Here is an 8,726-nt window from a genome sequence, read left to right as displayed (position 1 = left end):
TTTGATGATATTGGCCAATTCTTCATCATCAACTTCATCATCATCAGACAATATTTGAAAGACTACCTGCTTCTTGTGAGGACTTGGTCTAGTGCCTCGTCCAGCAGTAGCCTTGGTCTTCAGCAGAGTGGGGCCGGTTGAAGAAGGAGGAGCTGAAGGACTTGCAGAAGCTCCTGAGGCAATTGAGATGCCTGTCATCCTTTGGCAAGTGGCGAGATGATATGCTTCAGATGAGATGGTGACAAATTAGTGTCCATCAACAAGTTCCTGTCACCAGTCATGTGATTTGTACATCCACTGTTGAGGACCCGCTCAGTAGCTTTGGGTTGTTCATCCTTGGCACCTTTTGCCATGAAGCAATAGGTGGGAGCATAGTCATCGACGCTCTTGTCAGCGGAGTCGGGGATGTCATTTTCTTCAGTGTTGAAGATGGACTTGCTGACGTAAGCAGTAGCGAGGGCTAGGCTAGCCACACCAGAGTCAGATTCCTCAGATTCCTCCTCTTCCACATTTTCCTCAAATTCAGCTTCAGAGTCCATTTCCTTGCCAATGAATGCCCGGGCCTTCTTGGAACTGCTCTTCTTGTGAGATGAAGACTTTGAGGATTTTGATGATGAAGACTTTGAAGATTTCTTCTTCTTCTTTGAGTCATCAGAATCGTCATCTTTGTACTTCTTCTTCTTTGATTCCTTTTCCCACAAAGGACAATCAGACATGTAGTGATCAGGTTTCTTGCATTTGTGGCAAGTTCTCTCTTTGTAGTCACGGGATTAAGAATCATCATTTCTTGAAGACTTTCCAAAACGGCCGCGGCGAGAGAACTTCTAGAATTTCCTCACAAGCATTGCTAGCTCCTGGCTCAATTCTTCAGGATCACCAAGGCTGCTACCAGAACCCTCAGCTTCGGACTCAGATACTGCCTTGGCCTTCAGTGCACGTGATCTTCTGTAGCTCGGTCCATAGAGATCTCTCTTCTCAGCAAGCTGGAACTCATGAGTGTTTAGCCTCTCGAGGATATCAGCAGGATCAAGTGACTTGTAATCAGCTCGTTCTTGAATCATCAGTGCAAGAGTATCGAATGAGGAATCAAGTGATCTCAGCTATTTCTTCACCACCTCATGGTCGGTGATATCAGTGGCACCAAGTGCTTGAAGCTCATTTGAGATGTCAGTGAGGCGATCGAAGGTTTGCTGAACATTTTCATTGTCAAGTCTTTTGATGCGGTTGAAGACATTGCAAAGAACATCAACTTGGGTGTCATGTTGAGTTAAGACTCCTTCGTTGACCTTGGACAACATGTCCCAAATTATCTTGGCAGTTTCCTGGGCACTCACTCTGCCGTATTGTCCTTTGCTCAGATGGCCACCTATGATATTCTTCACTTGAGAATCGAGTTGCTTGAATCTCTTCACATCAGCAGCATTCACAGATGGAGTGACTGAGGGAACACCATTTTCCACAACATACCAGATATCATTATCAATTGCCTCAAGATGCATGTGCATCTTGTTCTTCCAGTAGGGGTAGTCCATCCCATCAAAGGTAGGACACCCAGCCGAGACATTGATCATACCTGCAGTCGACATAACTAAAACTCCAGGTGGTTAAACCAAAATCACACAAAATAAGGGAGTACCTTGCTCTGATACCAATTGAAAGTGCGTTACGTCGACTAGAGGGGGGGTGAATAGGCAATTTTTATGAATTCTTCACTGAGGAATTTCAGGGTGAGAAAATTCCTAAGCAAAGAACTACTTGCAGCGGAATAAGTACTCAGGTATAAGCATAATAGAGCAACAACATAGTCATCATGATGAAATGAAAGACAAACACAGAGTACAGAAAGCGTAAACACATGATAAGCAGGACGAAGACAAATGGACTGAAGAAATAGGATTGAGGAATTAGGGAAAGTCTTCAGTCAAAGTCTTCAAGCAGTAATGATCAGGTACATCAACACATAACTAAGGAAATGAAAGGGTTGAGGAAATAGAACCAGTAGGCTTGGTGAAGACAATGATTTGGTAGACCAGTTCCAACTGCTGTGACAGTTGTACGTCTGGTTGGAGCGGCTGAGTATTTAAACTCGAGGACACACAGTCCTCACCGTATTCTCCTGGAGCTAAGATCACACAGACCTCGCCCAACAGTAGTGGTAAGTCTTCACAGGTGACTTCCAAACCTTCACAGACTTGGTCACTCGGCAATCCATAATTCCTCTTGGATGCTCAGACCATGACGCCTAACCGTCTGGAGGATACACAGTCCTCAAAGGTAACAAGCATCGGTTTCACACAGGAACAATCTCTTCAGTGATGCTCAATCACTTTGGGGTTTGTAGGTTTGGGTTTGGGATTTGGGTTTTCCTCACTTGATGATTTTCGCTCAAAGTCCTCTAAGGATGGGATGCTCTCAAATGACAAGTGTCAGTTTCTCTCGGAGCAGCCAACCAGCTAGTGGTTGTAGGGGGTGGCTATTTATAGCCTAGGGAGCAGCCCGACATGATAAGACATAAATGCCCTTGTCTGATATAACCGTTAGCTGGTAGGATATTTTGGGACAGCTGGCGCGCGGCACAGCAACGGTCGGATTTGAGGTTCGAATTTCTCAGGGCTATCATGTTCCTCACTGTGTAGGCAATCCGCACTGGCAAATTCCTAACTCCTCAGTCAGAACAAATTCCTCAGAGACCAGAAGATCTCCGTCTCTGTCACTGAAGAAATTGACTGAACTGATATGAGATTTCCAATGGCTTCACTCGAAGGATTGGGTAGGTGTAGGATTTTGAGATGAGCATCACTTGGAAATTAGTTTCCTTAGTATTACCTCGACCCCCTTTAACAGTACAGTGTTTCCTATGACTCAAGAAGAAGAAAATGAAACTACGAAAACAAAAGTCTTCACGCTTCAGATTCCTCGCATGAATATCAAGTCTTCATGGTCACACCAATTTCTTCACTTTCAAAGTCTTCAGGAGAACCAAAGCCTTCAGCCGAAGACATTCATTTTTAGGGGTCGACTTTCACTGTAAATATCAAACTCCTCATTGACTTATAGAGCTTGTGTACACTCACAAACATATTAGCCCCTTAACCTATAAGTCTTCAATACACCAAAATCACTAAGGGGCACTAGATGCACTTACAATCTCCCCCTTTTTGGTGATTGATGACAATATAGGTTAAGTTTTCAACGGGGATAAACATGTGAATTGAAAGTACTCAATAATGAGGAATTTGATTGCAAGATATAGAAGAACTCCCCCTAAGGATTTGCATAGTGAGGAATTTGCTTTTGAAGCAATGCACAATTGAAGAGTAGAATCATGTAGAACTCCCCCTATATCTTGTAATTCATACACGCATTTGACATATTGAAATGAAGAATTTGAAATGCATGATGAAATATGGTGACTGATGTAATTCAGCATGCATGCATAGCATTAATGAGGAAATAACATGCAGAAAAATAGAGCAAAAGTATCAGGTTACCATCGGACTTAAGTTTACAACTCAATCAACAAAAGCTTTAGAAGTGTGAGAGTTGCAACTTAACAAAAAATACGCCCATATATATAGACCCGCTTGAGGACTAACTCAAATTGCTCCCCTTTGTCATCAAATGACCAAAAGGGACGAAAAATGAGGACTAACGCCCCTGAAGAATTTCTTCACGAAGTCGATGGAGGAGCGTCAGCGTTGTTGGGGTCGTTTGTTGGAGAAGGGCCTGTCGCAAAATCATCCAGATCTTCATTTTCATCGGTATCACGGGATGAGGAATATGCACTGGGAACGAGAGGAGGAACTGCAACTTTCTTGAATTTCTTCGGTGGAGGCTTAGACCAGCCGAAGTCCTGCTTGAAGCCCATCTGCTTGAGATCCTCATCACTGTAATGGTGAGATAGTATAGCCCAGGTGCGATCAAAAACTTCATTGAGGTAGTAGTGGTTCTTCTTCAATGGATTATATGTGACAGTCATGTTGTGAAGAATAGAACCAAACTGAAGTTTTACCCATTTGTGATTGCAATCCACCTTTTGATGAAGACTGAAGAGAAGCTCACGATCAGTCATCACCCTTGGAGTTGTTGCCTGAGGACTTTGCTTTGAGGCATATGCGACAGAATCATGAGTAGCAGAGTCATCATTGGTGGAGTATGAAGCATCTTTGCAAAACTATCCATCCAATGGTCGAATGTCCTCATCAATAATAGCAGTGGCCTTGCTCTTTTCATCAGCTAAGGAAAATATCCACTTGAGGACTTCAATTGGGGGCAAGTAGCTGCCATGGTTGAGTGTATCAGCTTTGTAGTTGAGTGAAGACCTTGATCTGATGAATCTCATAATCCAAGGAGCATAAGGCTTCAACTCAAATGGGGACATTGCAACGTTTGCCAAAGTCCTCATGAAGAAATCATGATAGTTCACGGGAATACCGTGCATGATATTGAAAAGCAGATTCTTCATGATGCCAACGACTTCTTCATCATTCGAGTCGTGGCCTTTGATAGGACTCAATGTCTTCGTCGGGATGCAGTAGACAGTCCTTGGCACATATTGCAATTCCCTCACAAGGAATTTGGTCCTTGAGGCTTGACCAAGCTTCAATGGCTTCATCAACACTTGCATGAAGTGATCTGACAGCTCAGTTTCAGAGTAGATGAGACGTGCACCTTTTGGGGAAGGACTGACAGGCATGGCACAAAGCAATTCAGTGGCCAGTGCCTTATAGTGTGTGTTCTCTGTCATCCAGTCCAACACCCATCAGTTCACATCTTCAGCATTGCCTGTGATGTGCAGCGTAGCATAGAATTGAAGAATGAGTTCTTCATTCCAATTGCATATGTCAGTGCAGAAATTGAGCAGGCCAGCATCATGAATGGCAGCGAGGACTGGCGTGAAGCAAGGCAGTGATTCCATATCCAAGTGAGGAATATGCTCATGGTCGAAGACTTTGTCCTTGTTGAAGAGCACTGAAGAATAGAAATTAGCTTGACTGATTGTCTAGAAGCGCTTCCTCCTCAGATGAGCAGAATCATAGGGATTGTAATCAGTGAAGAATACATGCTCATTGAAGAAGGCATCAGCCTTGAACTTCGGAATTTGGAGAATGGATTCTTCGGCTGTGGCTGAGGAGTTTCAGTGATTTGAAGAATAACTTATGGAATGTCAATCTCTGGAGCCGCAGGCTAAGAATATCAGCTTCTGCTTCAGTAGCAGCCTGGGCCTCCATTTCGTCAGCAGCATTTGCATCAGCACTAGTGGCTGGAATTTCTTCATGAATGGGAGGGGAAGTGTGTATTTCTTCAGAGCCCATCTGAACTTCTGTTGGTGCTGGGGACTGAGGAATTTGCTGCAGTGGTGTGAACAGAGGAGAGTTGGGGTGTTGACTATCCCAAAAATCATCGTTCATTACTGGAGTGGTGCAGCTAATGTCCACATCCTCATCCACTTCCATTTCTTCAACACCAGCCTCTTCAGCAGTGAACTGAGGCGGTGGCGATGATACCTGGGGAGTTGAAGTGAAAGTCTCAACTTTAATTTCTTCATCCATCTGCTTTGTGGAAGCAGCAGAGGGATCTTCTTCAGTAGATTCTTCAGGAATATGATATTCTTCACCGTAAGGAACAAGTTCCTTTGATGGCATGCTTGCAAGAGGAACAACATCAACAGGATTGTCAATTGAACTTGTCAAAATCTTCGCCTTCTTGGGGGCCAAAGATTCTGAGGCAGCTGATGATTTCCTCTTCTTCAGAGCAGCTCGCTCCGCTGCTTTCATTTTCGTCACTTCCAGAGTAGAAGGAAGAATTGGGCTTGGTGTTGGTGCTGGCGGAGCAGTGGGAGTAGGATCAAATTTCTTCAGGCACAACTGATGCAGTTGGCCTGTCTTGAGCAATTTCTTCAGACGCAGCAACAGAGTCTTCAGCTGGCCTGGCAGATTCTTCAGGCGCAACACTAGAGGTTGCCCTGACAGTTTCTTCAAAGGCTGGAATTTCTTCAGCAACCTTGGTACTTGCAGTTTCATCAGCAGCCTAATTTTCATCAGCGGTACTGGCATTTCCTTTAGTGGCTTGAGCAGATGCTTCAGCCAGAATGACTTCAATGTGCACAGGAGCAGCAACACTTGAAGTGAATTTCTTCGTCAGCTTGATGAATATGACCTTGGCACCGTGCCATTCTGCCTTGTAGGCATCAAATTCATCACTGAGCTTTTTGATATCAGCTTGCAGTGCAATGAGCTGCTCAGGCGAAAGACTGAGGACATTGTCCTTTAGGTAGCGCTGCTTCTTGTACTGCGCTTTCTTAGCCACTATGGCTTGGTCATACTTCCATTTTTCTTTAGCTATGAACGCCGTCACCATGTGACTTTGTCCAGGAGTGAGGCCCAACTCTGGCATTGGAGCATTTGGATCTTTGTGCCAGAGATCGATGAAATCCATGATCTTCTTCGGATCCAGTAGAAGGGGCACAACACTTCCTTTGGCTCTAGCGGCCCGTTGCTGTCTGTCCTTGATGATATCAACTAATTCATCATCATCATCCTCATCATCATATGGAGTTTGAAATACCACCTGCTTCTTGTGAGGACTTGGTCTAGTGCCTCGTCCAGCAGTGGCCTTGGTCTTCAGTAGTGTGAGACCAGTTGATGAAGGGTGAGCTGAAGAACTTGCTGAAGCTCCTGAGGCAATTGATATGCCAGTGGTCCTTTGACATCTGGCGAGATGCATAGGTGCTGAGGACTTTGCCGGAGGGGCTGAGGATTTTGAAGCCCGAGGAATTTGAGCGGCTTGAGGAACTTGAGCAGCTTGAGGAATTTGCCTTGGTGGCACTAAGGAGATTGGCTGTGAGGGCATTGAAGAAGAACCTGGTCGTGAGGGGATTGCTAAGGAAGGTGGTTTCTTGGCTGGCTTCTTTGGCATATCCTTCTTGCTTGAAGAAGCCTCAGCAGCGGCAACGGCAATAGCAGAATCCTCATTGAATTTCTTCACTGCTTCTTTGGCCTGCTTGGCCAACTTAGCTTGCCGCCTGGCCCATTCATCAGCATAATCCTCACCATGTTTAAGGCTTGTTGGATCAGCTCTTTGGCGAGGTGCCAGAGGAGGTCTTGAGCATGGAGGGTTAAGAGCAAATTTCTTCATGTATTTGGGAGTGACATATCTGTACTCCCTCCACTCACTTGCCCATCTTCTTTCAATCCTCTGTATATGCACCTTGCGCTCATTCTTGTCTCCTTGCCATGAGTTGCCTCATCAGATGTGCAGTACCCTACATAGATGTCCACAGGGATCTCAAAGGCAGTATTGACTTCAAGCTTCTTTCCTCCTTTCTGAGGCCTTTTACCATTTGCCATTTTATTCAGCTGAGGAATTTGCACAATTGAGTTCTCTGAAGAAGTATGCAGCTTTTCTTCGAGGAACGCTGCAAATGACTTAAGTTGATGAGAACCTAGTGATTCAGTAGCAGACATGTGTACCTATGAACAGAGTATAGGTGCGAAGAATTTGTAGAGGTCATATGCGTTCTTAGAAGTTTTTGCGAAATAGAACAAGTTTGAGGAAATTGACCCGATGAGTCTTGAGGAATTTCACTAAGCGTTCTTTGACTTAGGTTCTAGAGTTGTGCAGATCGTGAGATTCACACAATTGAGGAATCATGAAGAAAAACGTCACTTAGAGAAACAGATCAAGAACTGAAGATTTGTGCTAGGTGTTTAGAGTGTGGAGGTTGAAGAATAAACACCTTTTGAAGATTTGATGAAAATCATTAGTAGAATAAATGCGGTAAAAGTAACTTTAATTACCCTTGATGAAGAACATGATGAACTTGAAGAGTAGATTTGGAAGTTCGTCGGCTCGGATCTTCCACGCCCTAACTTGGCGGAGGAAGACGTCTACGGCAGCGGCGGAGGGAAGATTTTCGCGGCCGGCGCGAGTACGACGATGACGAGGTCGAGCCAGTGAAGCTCTTCCTCACCGGCGATGATGGAGGTAGCGGCGGCGCTAGGGCTTGAGAAACTCGAGCGAGGGAGTAAGGTCGAGCGGAGTAAAAACGAAATGAGGAAGGGAAGGGGTATTTATAGCTGAGGTGAGAAACTGTTCGCCCGAGGAAATTGGACGATCGTGTCCCTGACCCTTCTCATTCGCGCAACATGTGTCACCCACGTACTGAGAGGTGGAGATCGTGTGAGATCATGGGGGAATAGATAAGTATATCGTGGAATGCCTAACGGTTTGAGCGGCAAAAGCCTAAAATTTAGATAAGAATATTTTAAAGTTCCGTTCGCAATTTCTTCAGCTGGCAAGGACACAGTGAAGAATTTGAACGAGTTTCAAATAGAACGCACATGAATAATTTGTGAACAGACTGGGTTGAGTTTAGCATAGAGGGGGATAGGGGTCCGAACACATTCACTTAGCAGAAAATACAACTTGAAGAATTTGCAATAAATGAATGTTGTAGAGGACATAAACTCATATATATATAGTCAGATGAAGAACAACGACGGAAAGAGTGAAGACAATGCAAAGTTGAAGAATTTGAAAAAAAACTGAGGAATTTCAAAAAATGAAGACAAACTCAAATTGAAGATTTTCAACTTTGGTTGGTGGCATAACCCACTGTATAAGAAAGCTGATTTCAGACACCACGTACAACTCTCGTAGGGTTCTGAGAATCAATTTCTTCATTAATTTCTTCACACTTAGAGGGTTAGTCTTCATTGATTCAA

This window comes from Triticum dicoccoides, chromosome 3B (genome assembly GCF_002162155.2).
Source record: "Triticum dicoccoides isolate Atlit2015 ecotype Zavitan chromosome 3B, WEW_v2.0, whole genome shotgun sequence".
Lineage (NCBI taxonomy): Eukaryota > Viridiplantae > Streptophyta > Magnoliopsida > Poales > Poaceae > Triticum > Triticum dicoccoides.
This window is presented reverse-complemented; position numbering follows the sequence as displayed.